We start from the raw sequence: 18122 nt of genomic DNA on the forward strand, positions 1-18122 counted from the left end.
CCCAGGAGTGACCAGAACAGCAGTTGATGAAGGGCCCGGTGCTGTGCTGAGGACCTTGGACTGTGCCCTTAGTGCCCTGGGGCCGGGGTGAGGCATGAAGATTTTACAAGAGTCACATGATCCTCATTTTTGAAGGTGGATAATAAAAGGATCTATGCTAAAACAGGGGAACCAATCGGAGGCAGTGTGGGGGAGATTGGGGTCCTGGGCTGTGGCTGCCAGGTAACAAGGACCAGGAAGAGGGAGAGCGCTACACGGTATCAGTGTACACAGTTCAGTGGTAACTGATGTGAACAAAAACATTCCAGGTTTGTTTATTGGTGTTGGTAGCCAGCCTTAGACCAGTTTCTGGATTTTGGAAAGACAGTAGAGTTCCACACTGTTACCTGACCTTTGACTCCGGAGACTGAGGGGGGAGCTCATCCAAGGACTGGTCCTCTGTAGCTGCAGCCAGCTTTGCTCAGTCAACCTCCTGAATGCGTGCTTTTCTGAAGGGGCGCATTAAGGGTTTCTTTATGGACATTTTCCAGGTATTGTCAGGGTCGCTTGTCTTTCCTTCTCAAAGCTCGTCACAAGTGTGGTTTCTTCTCTTCTGCGTTGTTTTCAGTATTTTAAGCCTGTTCATGTCCATATTTACCTTGATCCCTTCCTTACTGCTGGGTCGTACTCACTGTCTCTTTCCTTGTATCTTTTCTGCACGATGCCCACTATCTGGAGAGCCTGGGATTGTGTTTCTGAGACCTCACCTGGAGGTGCTGTCCTCTGGGTGGTCTGTGTTTGCATTTCCTGTACAGTGGGACTGACCATAGTCAACATCTCCTTAAGGAGGGGTCAGTTCCCTCTCTGTCACCTCCAGAGGAGAGGAGCCTGGGCCTTGGCTTTTGTTCTTTGGTAACTCACCGGCCTCAGCGCTTCAGGGAGCTCTGGAGTTGGCGACTCTACCACAAAGTTGGCAGCACAGTCCAGACGGATGGGCACACAGACATCTTCATGGCAAGGCAAGCTAAGAGATCCTTACTATATTATCTTAGTTACTTATATCACAAGCTTTCCAAATTAATAAATATACTTATCTGGCTCTTTTCAGCTTTTTTTTTCTTAGTTGTTCAAAACAGCATTATCAGCAGCAGAAATCTTACTTAGAAACAGGAATCTTTCTGTAGAAGCTCTAATATTTGCTTGAGTCAAACATGCCATTTGGAATGCCCAAGAAATGACAGCATACTTCAAATGTAAATAGGAGTTTCCGGTAAGCACTGTATTCATGCGTTTGGGAGGCTTGATGTGTTGGAAATGTCCCTATTTCTGGGATCTTTATGACACTGCCAATGGGAGACAGTGGTAAAAGGCTTGGGGGGCAGACACATGAAGTTACTTACTGGTGTGAGACCTGGAACACGTGTGTAGCCTCTCAGACACTCGGATTCTCATCTGCGAATTAAGAAAATACCTACCACATGGGTGATAAATTAAATATGTCTTAGCCTAGGCATAGAAAAGTCCTTTCTGTAGCCATTGCAATTGCTCTTCTTGATTGGCAGCTGACAGAATTTAGAGTCATTTAGGAGACAAACTCCAGGTGTGTTTGTGTGAATGTTTCTGGAGAGGGTTAACTGAGAAGGAAGACCCACCCTAGACAATGGCTGGGAGCACAGACCAAATAAAAGTGGGACAGGCAGGAGGCTCATGTCTCTGCTTCCCAACTACAGATACCATGTGACAAGTCACTTCCCTCTCATGCCACCATGATGGACTAGAGCTTCTGCTATGTGCCCAAACAAACCCTTGTGTACATTGTTTTTGACACAGCAACGAGAAAAGCAAGGAACAGACTCAATATTGATAATACTATGGAAACATTATTCTGCCTCAAGGTCTGTTTTTTTTTTTCTCTCCAAAGTATTTGTTACTCATGTCCACATGCAAAAGCCCTGGACCTGTACCTGACACTGCATACAAATAACTCAAGATGCATCAAAGCTTAAATGATAGAACTAGAAGAATCAAGCTCTTAGGAGAAATATGCATGATGACTGGCCATTAGACAGTGGTGTCTTAGCCATGACCTCAGAGCATAGACAGCATAGGGAAAAGCAGATCAACAGGACATTATCCAAATTAAAAACTCATGGGGTGCTGAGGGAGGAGGATTGCTGTGAGTTCCAGGCCAGTCTGACCTACTGAGTGAGACCCTGTCTCCAAAACACAACAAATAAATTCAAGGAAATGAGAATTCAGTTAGAACATGAGAGAGGCTTTGCAATCCATGTGTCAGGTAAGAACCTTCAAGCTCAGTGGTTCTCAACCTTCCCAATGCTGCAACCTTTTAATAGTTCCTTGTGTTGTGGTGACCCCCAACCATAAAATTATTTTTGTTATTATAATTATGAGTCATAATGTAAACATCCGTGTTTTCCGATGATCTTATATGACCCCTGTGAAAGGGTCATTTGATCTCTCAGAGGTTGATAACCACTGCTCTAGCTGGAAGCCATGACTACAGTAAAAACAGATAAAAAAAATGACAAGAAGATTTGAGCACAGGGAAAAGACCCAACGTGGTGAGTCATCAGGAGAAGTCGCCTGGACCCTCAGTGGGATGCCACTTCATAACCTCTAGGACAAGTGTAATAAAAAACAAACAAGAAGGAGTAAGGAAGATGTTTTGAAAGCTGAGGATGCTGGGAAAATGGAGCACTCAACCACTACGGATGAAAATAGAAAAGGAGTTTGTCAGGGATTTAAAAATTTAAACGCAGTTACATAACCCAGCAATCTATTCTCAGGTATGTGTCTAAGAAGAATAGAAATGTAGGTCTGTAGAAAACCGGTGCCTGTGTACTCATGGCACCATTGCTTAGCCAAACAGAACCAACCCAGATCGCCATCAGCTGATCAACAGAAACTATATGTGAAGTATCCCCACAGAGTGGGGTGTTTTAACATTAGGAGCTGCCGGAAGACTTGGTAAGTGAGAGGAGGACAGAGGACCCGTGTGGGGTGTCCACGGATGTGAGCTGTCTGGAGCTGACCTCCACGGATGTGAGCTGTCTGGAGCTGACCTCCACGGATGTGAGCTGTCTGGAGCTGACCTCCACGGATGTGAGCTGTCTGTCTGGAGCTGACCGAGCTGCGCAGATGGGAACTGGACCAGTGTTACCCCAAACTGTGAGCAACACAGTTTGGAGGGTGATGACTAGAGGGCAGAGGTTTCCTTTCTGAAGGTGATCCAACATTCTAAAAAAGACTACGATGATGGTGACACAGCCTGAAGTCATGTGTTAAAAAATGCAGAGATCATGTGGTATATGAAGGATTTCTCAGAAATCTGATGGAAATCACTTAAGAATAAACAATAATTGGTCTGTGTTGTGGGACTTTTCCTGGAGCCAGGTGAACAAATGTCTGTTCAGCTCACCTGGGGCACTGGCTACAGAAACACACACACACACACACACACACACACACACACACACACACACACCAGTTCCACACTGACTTAGGGAACCAGTGAGCTCACTGGGGTTGCCCAGAGGATCATGGGTAACTCAGAGGCAGCTCCCATAATGAAAGCCCACCCTACCACAGCAACAACCACAAAACTTCCCTACTGGAACCTCCTGCATAACTTGCAGGCGATGCCCCGAAAGATTCTCCTCCCCAGTAGCCATTCCTGCCTGTGTAACCCTGGGTAGGGGTGGGACATCCTGCCTTACTTGCAGGCAATGCTACAGAAGAGCTCTCCCCCCAAGCAGTCCTTCCCACATATGTAACCCTGGTGGGGGCTTGTGGAGCTTATAACCTTCTTGGTTATCGTAACCTTTGTGAGTCTCCCTCCTGTTTCTGAGAGAGAGTTTTCAGTTGTGAGGAAATAGCTACACCACAACCCTTCTCTCTGTTCATCTATGCATTTGTCTAATTGTCCATCTGTCCATTTGCCTTCCACCAACCCATTAATTTACCATTTACCCTTCCTCCTGTCCCAGGCAATTCTGTTTTCCCACCATCGTTTCTCATTCTGTCAATCAAAACTATTGTTCACAGTGATAATTGATGCTAAAGTCCAGGGACCATGCCATTTTCTGCTTTTCATCATGCTACCCTGTCATTTTTAGTGTCCTTGTGCTTCATAACTTAGCATAAGGTGACTTTCCCTGGCTCCCCAGGGGACTTGCTTTTTATCAATCCATCCAGAAACAGATGGATGCTGAGAAGTGAAGACCATGAGACAGACCCAGACTTGCTGTGGAGGCAGGGACACCTGGACCACATCCTAGCTCTGCTGGGTCCTTCGAATGATGTGTGACAAACTTCCCAGTTTTGCTTGTTTGTTATGATAACTCCATGTCAAATATGCCTGACACTCGCTGCTGCCTTCATGCAGTCTGAGGCACGTTGGCAGGTTGGATGCCTGGTAGCTGTGTTCCTCACTGCTCATGCGATGTTGAGGGTTCCCGAGGTTGGCCTGCTCTAGAGCAGCTTCCCTTGTGAGTCTGCCCCCCCCACCCGTGCCGTCATTAATCCGTGTGATGTCTGCTGTTCTGTCACCCTGCCTGCAGCACAGTTGGTGCCTTACTCTAATGTCCGTCAGCATCATCTGGACAGCTTATTGAAAATGTGATCACTTTGCTCCTACCTGTAAGAGATTCTGATGGAGCAGGTTGGGGATGGCCCCAGGAATCTGTACTATACAGAGGACCCCAGTGACCCCAATTGTATCACTTGGGGGAAACTTAGGGGCCGCCATAGTTTGTAACATGGGAAGCTCCTGATTTCCCTTCCTGTACCCCACACGTGCCCATTTCTTCAACACAGAAGAGCTGACCTACAGCATTTTTCTATTTCTGAGTATGGCATGTCTGAGTCTAACACAGCCTGAGATTCTTGGAGGGGATAACAGTCCATCAACCCACTGAGGAAAACGCTCTGGCCATTTATCCTAATGGCAGCATCTAGATTTAGACACACACCATTTAATGTTAGAATTTTGGTCTGCATAAGTTTACTGGATTTTTACAAGGTGACAGAGGGGGCACTTTGGGAAGTGACATGATCATGGCCATGGGTGTGACAAGCAGATGTTACTGCAGCAAATGCCTGTCTCCAGAGAGGAGCAGGGGGTGGTAAAGTGTCCCCCAATCTGCACCCACCTTAAGACACTGCATGGAAATCTAACACTTTCCCTGGTGAGGGAAGAACCCATCGTGACTAGCATTCTACACAGTCAGACGATGCTGTGGAGGCCCTCGTGACCCGTGGGAGTGTGCTAGAAACACTTTAGGAGGCATTCCCTGTCCAGAGTTCTGAAAAAGACAATGTATTCTCTCTCTCTTCTTCCCTTTTCCAGTGTGTGTGTGTGTGTGTGGTGTACCTCTCTCTCTCTCTCTCTCTCTCTCTCTCTCTCTCTCTCTCTCTCTCTGTGTGTGTGTGTGTGTGGTGTGTATCTCTCTCTCTCTCTCTCTCTCTGTGTGTTGGTGTGTGTGGTGTGTATGGTGTGCGTGTGGTGTGTATAGGGTGTGTGGTGTGTACATCTCTCTCTCTCTCTCTCTCTCTCTGTGTGTGTGTGTGTGTGTGTGTGTGTGTGTGTGTGTGTGGTGTGTATGGTGTGCGTGTGGTGTGTATAGGGTGTGTTGGTGTGTGTGGTGTGTATGTGGTGTGTGTGTGTGTGAGAGAGAGAGCACACATGTGGTCTCTTGGTCTGAGGCCTGGCTAGCAAGCCCCTAGGACTTGCCTGTCCCTGTCCTCGTGATCCTGGGTGTGTGCTGCTCTTCTGTCCTTTTTATGTGTGTGGCTACTAGAGAATTGAGTAGCAAGATGGATTTTTAAGTTGAGCATGCCTGTTCAGCTAGGATCCCACACTCTGGAAGTCTCTTCGCATTCCCTCTTAGCTATGGTCTCCTAGGATTTCTAGCCTCTTAAAATCCAAAATTGTACTTGAAAAAATTATTTTTACTTATGTTTTAAAAATTTCCTTTATTATTTTAAACTATGTATGTGTGAGCTGTACCCAAGGAAGCCAGAGACATCAGATGCCCCAATAGCTACAGTTAGAAATGATTGTGAGCTGCCATGTGGGTGCTCGGAACCTAACCCAGGTCCTCTACAGGAACAGTCAAGTGTTCTTTTTTAAATTTATTTAGCTTTATTTTGTGTGCATTGGTGTGAAGGTTCAGATTCACTGGAACTGGAGACCAGACAGTTGTGAGCTGCCACGTGGGAGCTTCCTCTGGAAGAGCAACCAGTACTCTTAACCCACTGAGCCATCTCTCCAGACACAACAGTTAAGTGTTGTTAATCACTGAGTCTTCTCTCCAGCCTCATGACCTGTTTTGTGAAAACTTCTTTGAAGTCTTTTGACTGTGCTGGTTTTCCTTTCTTCCTGATTACTAGGCATTCTTGTGTGTGTGTGTGTGTGTGTGTGTGTGTGTGTGTGTGTGTGTGTGTGTGTACTTGTGTGTAGCATATGTGTGAGTGCATGCTTGTATGTGTGTGCAGACATAGCCACACATGTGTGCAGGAGTGGAGACTAGAAGTTACTTTGGGTGTTTTCCTTGATTGCTGTTTCCATTAGTTTTTGGGATAGCTATGGTTTCTCTGCTCAGCCTCTAGGCATTCTCTGTATGGGTTTGTGTGACTATTCCTGTGGTGTGATGGATTATTTTTTCTGCTCTGTGGCTTTATCAGTTACTGTTCTGTTGCTGTGGTAAGATTTCCTGAACAAGACAACTTATGGAAGAAAGAGTTAATGTGAGCTTGTTTGAGGGTTAATGTGAGTCCATTGGGCAGCAGGCTGAGAGTCCATCTTGGCAGCAGGTGTGGTAGCCAGAGCAAGGAGAAGAGAGGTCACCTTTCCTACTGTATCAGCAGAGAGAGCAAACTGAAAGTAGACAAGGCTTTTTTATCTCAAATCCTACTGCCCCCGCACCTGACGTACTTCCCCCTAAACATTCCCAGCCACCAACAGGGACCAAGACAAATGCCCAAGACTACAGGGGACATCTCCCCACACTAATGATGTTTGCTGATGACAGCAGTTCTCACTTTCTGTCAAGTCCCATTTGTCAATCCCTCAGTCACCGTTGGGACTGTCTCTGCACTGCTTAGGAAGTGTGCCCGTGGTCACAGAGATCTCTCTCTGTGTGTATTTTCTCAGAGAAGCTTAACTTTGTTGCTTTTCCTACTCAGCTCTCAACTTCATTTAGAATTATTTTTACAGAATGGTGTGAGGTTAAGGTCAGCGTTTGGAGGAGGGGTCATTTTGGACCTCAGATTTACCCAGAACCTTCATTTGAAAAAGCCATTCTTTCTGCTCAGATGTGCAGTTCCTCTGGTTGGATCAATACTGTCCTTAGTGAAGTTGTAAAAGTCTGTCACAGTCAAGGTGACCATATTCTCTCTTTAGAATTGTCATGCTATTGAAACATCTTGCCAACTTCTACCAAAATAGTTTATTTGGCTTCATATTGAAGCTACACTAAAAAAAATGTAAATTTCTTACAGCCTTTGATTTAATCCTGATTTATTTAGAGATGATAGAATACAAAACTACTAATCAGTGATGATTTTTGATCAGTTATATGCTAAATCATTTATATATACAACAAAGTAACTGGCTGATGTATTCTGATGTGTTCTGGAATATTCCACTCAATGGTGTGGTGGTTTGAATGTAACTGGCCCCCATAATCTCACAGGAAGTGGCACTATTAGGAGGTGTGACTTTATTGGCACTGTTTTAAAAACCTCTTTTTTGTAGACATTAAATACAATCCAGCCACTTCCAGCACTGTACAGTGTTGGAGGATTTGAACACATACTGCCTTGTGGGGACCCCACCTCCATCAGGAGATGAACAGTCAGCCTGGCTGTGCTCCCGGGAAGAGTTCTGTGCTTCTACTCTCGGTCTCTTCCTTCAAGTCTGCTCTCACTTTCACCTGGGACTTGGCTGTGGCTGAAACCTTGGTCTTCTGCCACAGTCTTTCTGATGCTGGTCTGGGTCCCTCCTGTATGGTACAGGTGTGAGTCTGGATATGTAGGGTTCCTTAGCCAGCTTGCTGCACTCTGGAGTCCCCCTCACCCTCTCCAGCTTACAGGGCCCCTTTCTTTCCATTGCTGGGGCCAGAAAGACAGGATTCCTGCCCAAGTGTCTTGCTGTACCATGATTGGCACCTGCTGTCTAGACACCAAAAGGGGCAGGGTCAGAAAATCACTGTGGTTCTTCCAAAACCTGTGGGCTTAATTTTTTTATTGCCCGGAAACTTGTTTGCATACATTGTACATATATTGTTTCAGTGTTGTGGGGGTCCAGACCACCTTTCTCTACAACCATGGTGTAGCCATTTTGAGTACAGTGTATGATGAACTCTATCACAGCAGAACCAGAGCTTCCTACTTAAATTTAGTTATGCTTTCTTGTGTGTGTGTGTGTGTGTGTGTGTGTGTGTGTGTGCATGTGTATGTGTGTGTGTGCATGTGTGTGTGTGCATGTGTGTGTGTGCATGTGTGTGTGTGTGTATCTGTGAGTGTGTGTGTATCTGTGAGTGTGTGTGTGTGTGGAGTGCATGTGTGTGTATCTGTGAGTGTGTGTGTGTGGTGTGCATGTGTGTATATCTATGAGTGTGTGTGTGTGGAGTGTATGTGTGTATATCTGTGAGTGTGTGTGTGTGGAGTGCATTTGTGTATATCTGTGAGTGTGTGTGTGTGGAGTGCATGTATGTGTATCTGTGAGTGTGTGTGTGTGTGGAGTGCATTTGTGAATATCTGTGAGTGTGTATGTATGTGTGTATATCTGTGTGTGTGTGTGTGTGTGTGTGGAGTGCATGTGTGTGTGTATCTGTGAGTGTGTGTGTGTGGTGTGCATGTGTGTATCTGTGAGTGTGTGTGTGAGTGCATGTGTGTGTGTATCTGTGAGTGTGTGTGTGTGGAGTGCATTTGTGAATATCTGTGAGTGTGTATGTATGTGTGTATGTGTGTGTGTGTGTGTGTGTGTGTGGAGTGCATGTGTGTGTGCATCTGTGAGTGTGTATGTATGTGGAGTGATGTGTGTATATCTGTGAGTGTGTGTGTGGAGTGCATGTGTGTGTATCTGTGAGTGTGTGTGTGGTGTGCATGTGTGTATATCTGTGAGTGTGTGTGTGTGGAGTGCATGTGTGTGTATCTGTGAGTATATATGTGTGTCTGTGAGTATCAGTGTAGATGAACATGCACATATTGCCATTCTTGGGAATGTTGACTTATGTTTTGAGATAGTCTCTCATTTGCCTGTTGCTCTCCAATTGGTCTCATATGGGTAGTTGGCAAGCCCCAGGGAGTCACCTATCTCTACCGGGATCCAGGCATAAACCATGATGCCATGTTTTTATGTGTGCTCTAGGATTTGAACTCAGGTCTTCATACATTCACAGTGGGCATGTTTTACTGACTGGGTGTCTTAGTTAGGGTTCCTGTTACTGTGATGAAACACTATGAACAAAAAGCAAGTTGGGGAAGGGTTTATTTGTCTTAAACTTCCACACTATAGTCCATCACTGAAGGAAGTCAGGACAGGAACTCAGACAGGGCAGGAAACTGGAGGCAGGAGCTGATGCAGCAGTCATGGAAGGTGCTGCTTACTGCTTGCTCCTCATGGCATGTTCAGTCTGCTTTCTTATAGAACCCAGGACCACAGCCCAGGGATGGCACCACCTACATGGGCTGGACCCTCCCCCTCAATCACTAATTAAGAAATGCCAACCAATGGTGGAGGCACACATCTTTAATCCCAGTCTCAGGAAGCATAGGTAGGTAGATCTCTGTGAGTTCCAGGTCACCCTGGTCTACAAAGCGGGTTCTAGAACAGCCAGGTTACATAGAGAAACCATGTCTTGAGAAAGAAAAAAGAAAGAAAGAAAGAAAGAGAAAGAAAGGAAGGAAGGAAGGAAGAAAGGAAGGAAGGAAGAAAGAAAGGAAGGAGGGAGGGGGAGAGAGGGAGAGGAAATGCCTTACTTTAATTTCTGTTAAGTTGATGTAAAACTATCAAGGACACTGGACTCCGTCTCCAGGCTCCAAATATGTCTGGTTATTTTCACAAGAGTATTGTTGACTGAGCAACTGGAATTTAAAGCCTATTTGTGAAACCTCTTGGACATACTATGACACTAAAAAGAAAAGCCCCGCCCCCCACTTGTTCCCCAGCCTTGGTGGGGTCAGTAGTTCTTTTCCTGGCCTCTGAAGGTGATTCTGCCTTGTATGATCTGCCTTCATCCCTTAGGGTTGATCTCTAAGCCCTGGGGTCGATAGTCAAGATTATAAGATAATAGCCCAGAGATGATAAGGCACTGAATCCTGTTTTTTTTTTCTTTTTTTTTTTTTTTGAAACAATAATAGCTCTTGTGACTAAAAACTGTATTTCTCTTGAAAATCTGTTGAGTCATAGTGAGGGGCATTTCAAAGCAACAGCAAAGGAAGAAAAGTGACCTGTGACCTCAGAACCCGACACAATCACTTCCCTCTGCTCTCTGCTGGCTGCATGTCTTGTAGAAATGCATCTTGATCTTCAATTTACAAATTTTCTGTAATACCAACTTTGGACTGTAAAAACAATTATGAGCCTGAACTCTAAATGAAATGTCTGGTTGAACATTTAAAATAATGTTGAATTTAATAACAAGCTGACCATATGTTCACATCTGTAGTTTACTTATTATTTCCACAACAAAAAAAAAGTAACATCCCAGTTATTCCAATTTGTGGTAAAATTGCATACCCTCATTATGGACTAAAATAACGGGCAGTTTCTTCTTGTCTTTCTAAGGCTGCCATGGCAGAACCATGGGGCTGGTCATGTCTATGTGAGGCTCACCCTGTAGGCATCCTTGCACAGAGCTGGGAACACCCTTGGGCTGTCCATCCTCACTGCCACACGGCTTCTTCCATGCCGATACTCTCATATCCAACCCCAATATGTCTATAAATAAAAGCTAGAGTCTGACTGCATCTGAAGGCTTCTCTCTGTGTTCACAAGAACACTAGGTTGGGGGAAAATATGGGGAGCAAGCAGAATTTAAATTTAAATTCAGCGATTGGTATCTGCTGTGTGTGGGCACTGGACCAGTTTGCTGTCACTGTAGCATTTGCTTTTAGTGGTTTTCAACTTGCCCTGCTGAAGTTACAGTTTCAGGTAAGTTGGGTTCCACAGTAGGTAGACTTCCACAGGGTTTTAAATCCCAGGCGACTAAAGAAAGAATTGTCGTGAGTCTTGTTGATTTTGCGTCCTGACTGCTGACAGCTTCCAAGCCCAGCCTTCCTTCCTGTGTCCCACCTCTGGGCAGGTGACTCAAAGACACTTTGCTCTTCCATTCCTCCTCTCCCACCCTCCCATCCCTTGCCACGCAAGCACAACCACCACCACCACACACATGTAAGCACACACGTAAGTGCACACATACCCACACATAAGTGTGCTTTGGGGAAGTTCCAGCCATGAAAACCTAGCTGTCAGTTCACAGCCCCAGTGTAGAGAAAGCTTCTTGCTCCACCCTCATCTCAAGATGCTCTGCTTCCTCACAAAACCTCATTGTGGGTTTTGTGGCAGGGGTGGGGGGAGGCACAGGACAACATGGGCAAGGGACAACAGCAGTTCAGCCTGTCTTTTTCTAGGTGACGCATCCCATCTGTCTCAACACCAGGCCACCACCACATACTTCCTGCAGGGGAGTTGAAGCCATGCGTGCATTATCCAGGCCTTTCTCCCTCTGTGTCAGCGGACTTTGCTCATTTTTCTTCTGCCATCACTCAGCTCTGGACCCGTAGTCATTGGCTGAGGTCTGAAACCTTGCCCTCAATATCCAGCCTGCTTATTCAGTGCTATTTGGCTGTTAATCTCTAGACCCCAAGTCTACGCTCACTCAGTGTCAAAGCTGACTGATTTTGTAGCTCCATACATGCATTTCCAGCTTCTCCATAAAGAAATTAGTGGCCATGTGTATTGTATGCATGATAATACAGAATGCAAGATTAATCTGAAAATTGCACAGAGGCCTGAACATGCATTGTGCAAAATGCAAGCACAGATCCCATTAGGCACTAGGCACATTTGAATTAACATGCCTCCATGTAGGAATTGCAGGAAATTTGGGGTTCAATTCAAGTGACACCAGAATGGAGCCTTTGAAAAAAACAAGCCCATTCTAAGTGTAATGATTGTATAATTTATTCAGACACAGGCATACAGAACTGTTTGATTTCATGTTAAATAACCCACTTGGTGTATATGGAAACAGCTTCCTGTAATTTGAAGCCTTGGAACCGGCCCAAGTGTGTAGTGCTGGCCTCCACAGATGCTTAAGGAGGGTAAAAGGGACAAAAGTGTATATTTGGCTATGTATTCAGTTCTAGTCTATGAGGCAAAGGGCTGTTCTCAGATGCATGACCATCTTCAGTTTGGGATCTTGTCTGGATTCCTGGGAAGGCACCCTTTTCTCCTTGAGTCTAAGCTCAAGAATGAGGAATCTTTCAGGACTCCTGGCATAAAGGCACCTCAACACAAACCCTAGCTCCCCCGGAGGTAGAACCCCCAAAGCACACGCTGTAACCCTGGTACTCAGAGGCTGAGGCAGGAGGATGGAACATTCATGGCCAGCATGAGCTGTGTAATGAGATCTGGTCTCAAAAACACTCCTGCTGTGGGTGTAGCTCAGCAGAGTGCTTGTCTAGCATCTGCAAAGCCCTGGGCCACATCCCAGCATCAGAGAAGGAGGAGATGGCAGGGGATGGAAACAGTAAGCCTGTTAGGCCTGGAGGCCTGAGTGGGTCAGCCAGGGTAGTTACAGAGCTGTGGTTAGAATCAGGAAAGACAAGAAACACTGGAGCCAAGCTGTAGCTGAGCTAGAGTGGGTATTATTATTATTATTATTATTATTATTATTATTATTATTATTATTGGTTTTTCGAGACAGGGTTTCTCTGTGGCTTTGGAGACTGTCCTGGAACTAGCTCTTGTAGACCAGGCTGGTCTCGAACTCACAGAGATCCTCCTGCCTCTGCCTCCTGAGTGCTGGGATTAAAGGCATGTGTGCACCACCACTGCCCCGATAGAGTGGGTTTTAAAGTCAGGAAAACAAAATGCTCAGAACCAATGAGCAGAGTCAGCTTACCAGGCTGGCCTAGGAAACCTTTTCTGTAACCAGGGCTCTTCTCATTGTCAGAGATAGAAGTTTCAGTCTAGAAACTGGCTCCATCCATGGAGATGAGGAAGAATGTTTATTCCTCCTGGCTCCTCATCCTGGAGGCTCCCCTAAAGTGTGGGCTGGTAAGCTCCCACAAAAGGAAGGGTTGAGCTATCCATGCATTCCAGGGTTTAACAAAAAGGAGCAAAATATGCTTTTCCTTATTGAAAACACAAATATAGGGCCAGGGGAACAGCTCGGGTGTAAGAGTACCTGCTGAGTGAACTTGGGTTTAGGGACTGACCGTGTGAAAACCAGGTGTGGCCACAGAGCTATATAATCCCAGGGCTGGGGATTGGGGGAAGCAGAAAAAGGAGGGTCACTCTGGACAGCCAGCCTAGCTGAAAAGTGACACTTGAGGCTCAGTGGGACATCCAGTCTCAAGGGAGTAAGGCAGGAAGTGGTGGAAAATGTGTTACTTTCTGTTGCTGTGATAAAACATTATGACCAAGACAACTTATAGAAGAAAGGGTTTATTTGTGGCTAACAGTGCCAGAGGGCTGAGTCTGTCTCCATCAGATGGACTGCAGGCAGGCAGGCATGCGCTGGAGCAGCTGCAGTTGCATCTCCATCAGATGGATTGCAGGCAGGCAGGCAGGCATGCGCTGGAGCAGCTGCAGGTCATCTCCATCAGATGGATTGCAGGCAGGCAGGCAGGCAGGCAGGCATGCACTGGAGCAGCAGCTGATAACTCACATCTTGACCCACAAACTAGAAGCAGAGAGAACAAACTTGAAATGGTGCTAGTCTTCAAAAACCACAAAGCTCATCCCCAGTGACACACCTCCTCCAGCGAGGCCACACCTCCTAATCCTCCCCAAAGGGCCTTTGACTGGGAACCAAGTATTCAAATGCCTGAGACCCATGGGAGTCACCTCATTCAGAACCCAGCAGAGCAAGATACACAGTGTCCTCCTCTGGCTTCCACATGCACACCAATGAGCACTTGCATCTCCTCATACACCTGTGCATGTGTGAGTGCATACAAATGCAGGTGTACACAGACACATATGCACGAACACACGGACACACACAGGGCAAATGTAACACAGGGGAATTTGACTTGTGGCTTTGTAATTTAGCAACTATAAATATACTTAAGGGAATTTATATACAACTTAGGATCTAATCGGAACGTTTGGAAGTTCTTAGGTGTCTTCAGTCTCTTTCCAGAACAGCTAGGTACCCAAGGATGGTTCCCACGCTGACAAGATAAGCCATTGAACCCTTCCCCGCTTATGAGCAGTGGAGAGGAAGGGAGGAAGCAGAGCCCGTGGTCCCTGGGCAGCTGCAGCCTGGGAACATCCTTGGCCTTACTGCAATCCCCTCTCTACTTTGTCTAAATGGACCAAATAAAATTGTACACATCCTCAGATTATAGAAGAGAGAAAAAGAGAAATATCACCAGCCACATGAAATTTACTGACAGATGCTGTCTTAGAAAGCTCTGAGTGATTGCCAGCTACACAGTCTTACCCAGACTGAGAGGGGAACAGCCTTCCAGAGAGCCTGGAGTGATGTGCTTGAAACAGATGTGACTGACCACGAAGCCTGAGACCCTGGGGTCTGGATGCCTTTGTACACGGAAGTGTCCATCTATTCAGACTCGGGCAGTGATCGCCTCTCCCAGCAGTCCTCCAGATAGCATGGAAACACTGATCGCCTCCTGTGTCTTAGGTTCTTTTCCTCTTACAGTGATAAAATAATCTGACACAAGCAACTTAAGGGACAAAGGGTTTATATGGTATTTATTGATCACGCCCATCATGGCAGGGAAGTCAAGGCAGCGGGCACCTGAAGGGCTGGCCCACCTCTAATCAGGAACAGAGAACAGTAGATTCATGTTGCTCTAGGCTCCCTTTCTCCACTACACTGTTCAGGATCCCAGCCAGCCAGGGAGTAGTCTCATCCACTGGGGTGGGGGTGAGGGAATGAGAGGGTGAAAGGGTGAGAGAGTGGGAGGGATTAAGGGGTGAGAGGGTGAGAGGGTGAGGGGATGGGGGGTGTGGGGACGAGGGGGTATCTTCCTACCTCAATTCCATCAATCAAGATAACCTCTGCTGATATGCCCAGAGGGGATAAGTGATTCTAGATTTTGTCAGGTTGACAATTAATAATAACTATTATAGATGTGTAAATGGAGTTCTTAATTGGTCTAAATAATAAAAATCCAGAGTCAGATATAGAGGAAAATGCTGAGAAATCAGAGAGAAGAAGGAGCAAGCCACAGCCACGCCTTAGCTTCTTAGCATCTCCACAGACAAGAGAGCGAGTTCCTGTTTCGTCCCACTTATATCCTCTCTGCACCCAGCCACCTCACTTCCTGTCTGTCTGTACAGACCTCCAGACCTCTATGGTTAGTTAGTGACAAGCTCCATCCTCTGATCTTCAGACAGGCTTTATTTGTACAAGCAAGATATCACCACACAGATGGTGTATTTATGGAGGTCTGACCTGTGAAAACAGAGAGCATGCTGGGTATATCAAGCAGAAGAGTTTTAACATGGGTAAACACACAAGACTAGAAGACAGGCCAGTCAGCAGGGACTCTTGGTGACCTAGACTCTACTAACTGTAGTGAAGAGTGTGGCGCCAGGGCTGGGGACCAGGCAGGGAGGGAGCTGAGAGAAGAGGTTGTCAGGGCTGATGCTCACACATCTGAGAGGGACCTTCCCTCAGGCTTCACCAGTTGCCCAGGGTGCTGCAGACCCTAGGAAGAGAGTGCTGATGAGGCTGGCGCTCCTGCTGCCTTCTGGACTCACAGCTTGCAACAAGAAGTGGGTCCTTCCCCTTCCTCCCCACAGTGGGCATTGCTCCGGGTGGAGGAGCAAAACCGCCCAGTGACAGGGCCAGGACCATCTACATAGGCTGGAGGAAAACCTGGGTCTCAGGGTCAATAAAGCAGGCCCTTCAACTTGCTCCTGGTGGACCCTGGGCCAGGGCTTGAGTGGCAGTGATAGGAACCCAGAGAAGGGCATAGTGGATGTAGAGGGGAGGTTCCTGCCACCTTGACCCCTGATTCACGACAGGGGTGTGGTGGAGTAGCCCTGCCTTCACCCATTACAGCCACAGACTAGCTCTGATCAGAAAGAGGGCCCTGTGTGCCGACCTAAGGGGAGTGACTGGAAGAGCTAAACACAGACCTCTGGGGCAAAGCTTTGCCTACCCTTCAGTCAGTGCGGAGTGGTGCATCATTGGAAGGGGTCATAGATGGGAGAGAAGACAAGAGGGGAGAGGAGAGACAGGAGGGGAAGGGTAGTGAGAGAGGGAGAAGAGAGAGAGCAAATGCCCTCCTTTTCCTAGATGGCTAGCCCCAGGTCCCGTGGAATGAGAACAACAGCTCATAGCCTTTCCAACTCAGCTCACGTGACCCCCGGCTGAGTTAACCATGCTGTACTTTGTTTTGATTTGCTCACTTAATAATCAGAGGCATGTGTGAAGTAAAATGTGACATTCATGTTTGGCTGCCTCGTTTGCAGACCAAAGGGACAGGAATGAAGGACCAGCAGAAGCCTCCACAGTGCACAGCACGCACACATCCGTTAGAGGAACTCTTCTAGGCTATTAGAAAGCATGAGCAGCATTATATGTATATGTTACTTCAGTTTCTGCTGCTGTGATGTAGCACCAACAAAGCAACTTAGGGAAGAAAGGGTTACCTGCCTTACGGCTCCAGAGGGACAGAGTCCATCATGGTGGGGAGAGGCATGGCAGCCCTCAGATAGACTACAGGAAGTAGGATGAGGCTATACACCTTCAAAGCCCACCCCCACCCCGTCACACTTCCTAAAGGTTCCCCAACACTACCCACCACTGGGGACCAAGTGCTCTAATACGTGAATCTGTGGGCGCCAGTTTTCATTCAGACCACCACAATGTACATTTATGGAAGTGGCCAAGACGTGGGACCCATAAAAAGAGTGAAGGGACTATGTGGTATGTGCATTCCAACCCAGCACATACTTCAGAAAATTTCCGGTGGTGCAGTGGAGACTCCTCTGGAGACTATTAGCCCAGAAGAGAATGCAGAGTCGGGAAGGCTCCCAAAGGATCTTTGTTCCTGTTTCCTGGCTCCTGTGTAATCTGCTGCTTCGTCAGTCACTCTGTTCCACCTGAAGACCTCCTACCCTAACTCACAAGCTCCAGGCTGCTTCCATCCACTTCTCCTCCTCATTCAGGCCTCTCTGCCTGTGGCTGGCTGGCTCTGGTGTAAATTCCCAGCAGAACAGCATAGATGGGAAAGCTGCAGTTGGCTCAGCGTTTGCCCTGTAGAGGGCCCTAGCATACCCTAAAGTCCAGCTGATCCATCAGAGCTGCCGGAAGGGTTCCTGGAGTGGAAAGTGTGGAAACATACCAGCTGCAGTCCAGTATCCAGTGGCATGTGCCTGTTGTCCTCGGCAGACCTACCCTTGGGGCCATGAGACAGAGCATGGAACCAAAGGGGGACACGCTGTTCTTCAGAGTCAGGCCTTTTATATGCGTGAACATCTTTCTTTCTGTGTCATCTGAGAGTTGAGAAAGGCATGAGTCACCTTCTACGCCAAGTCACTGTTCTAAACCCTTCAGTAAGACTCTGCCTTGCCTTCTGATTTGATCACAGCTTGCCGGAGCACCTCCCTCGTCTTCTGACATAGTCACTGCTTGCAGGAGCGCCGCCTTCTGTCTGACACAGGACTCCTGTCCAGCCTGAGCCTGGCCACGTGGCCAGAAGTTTGTAACTGGGCTTGTCGTGTGCTTCCCCAGGGAGGAAAGATGACTTGGGGGCTTTTGTTTCACAGGACTGTGCTCTTTGAGGGTCAGAAGGAATGTGAAGGCATCAGCCAGCCCCCTCTACTTGTCCACTCCCTGAGACAGATGCTTGTTGTATTAAGCTTCCTATCGGGAGATGTCTACACTACCTGAAAGCCAAGTAATGGG

At 47.0% G+C, this 18122-nt stretch overlaps 1 long non-coding RNA gene across 2 annotated transcripts; it reads right to left on the bottom strand.

The window, feature by feature from the left end:
• Window positions 1–13660: 13660 nt before the first annotated feature.
• LOC113835815 lies at window positions 13661–17840 on the bottom strand. Of its 2 annotated transcripts, XR_003485526.2 has the most exons (3): window positions 17169–17840; window positions 14682–15659; window positions 13661–13916 (listed from the first exon to the last, which is right to left on the bottom strand). It is a non-coding gene; the product is annotated as an uncharacterized LOC113835815 (long non-coding RNA). The 2 variants fall into 2 exon arrangements; XR_003485527.2 differs by lacking the exon at window positions 14682–15659 and having other exon boundaries at window positions 17169–17795.
• Window positions 17841–18122: the final 282 nt, after the last annotated feature.

Source organism: Cricetulus griseus, chromosome 5 (genome assembly GCF_003668045.3).
Source record: "Cricetulus griseus strain 17A/GY chromosome 5, alternate assembly CriGri-PICRH-1.0, whole genome shotgun sequence".
Taxonomy (NCBI): domain Eukaryota; kingdom Metazoa; phylum Chordata; class Mammalia; order Rodentia; family Cricetidae; genus Cricetulus; species Cricetulus griseus.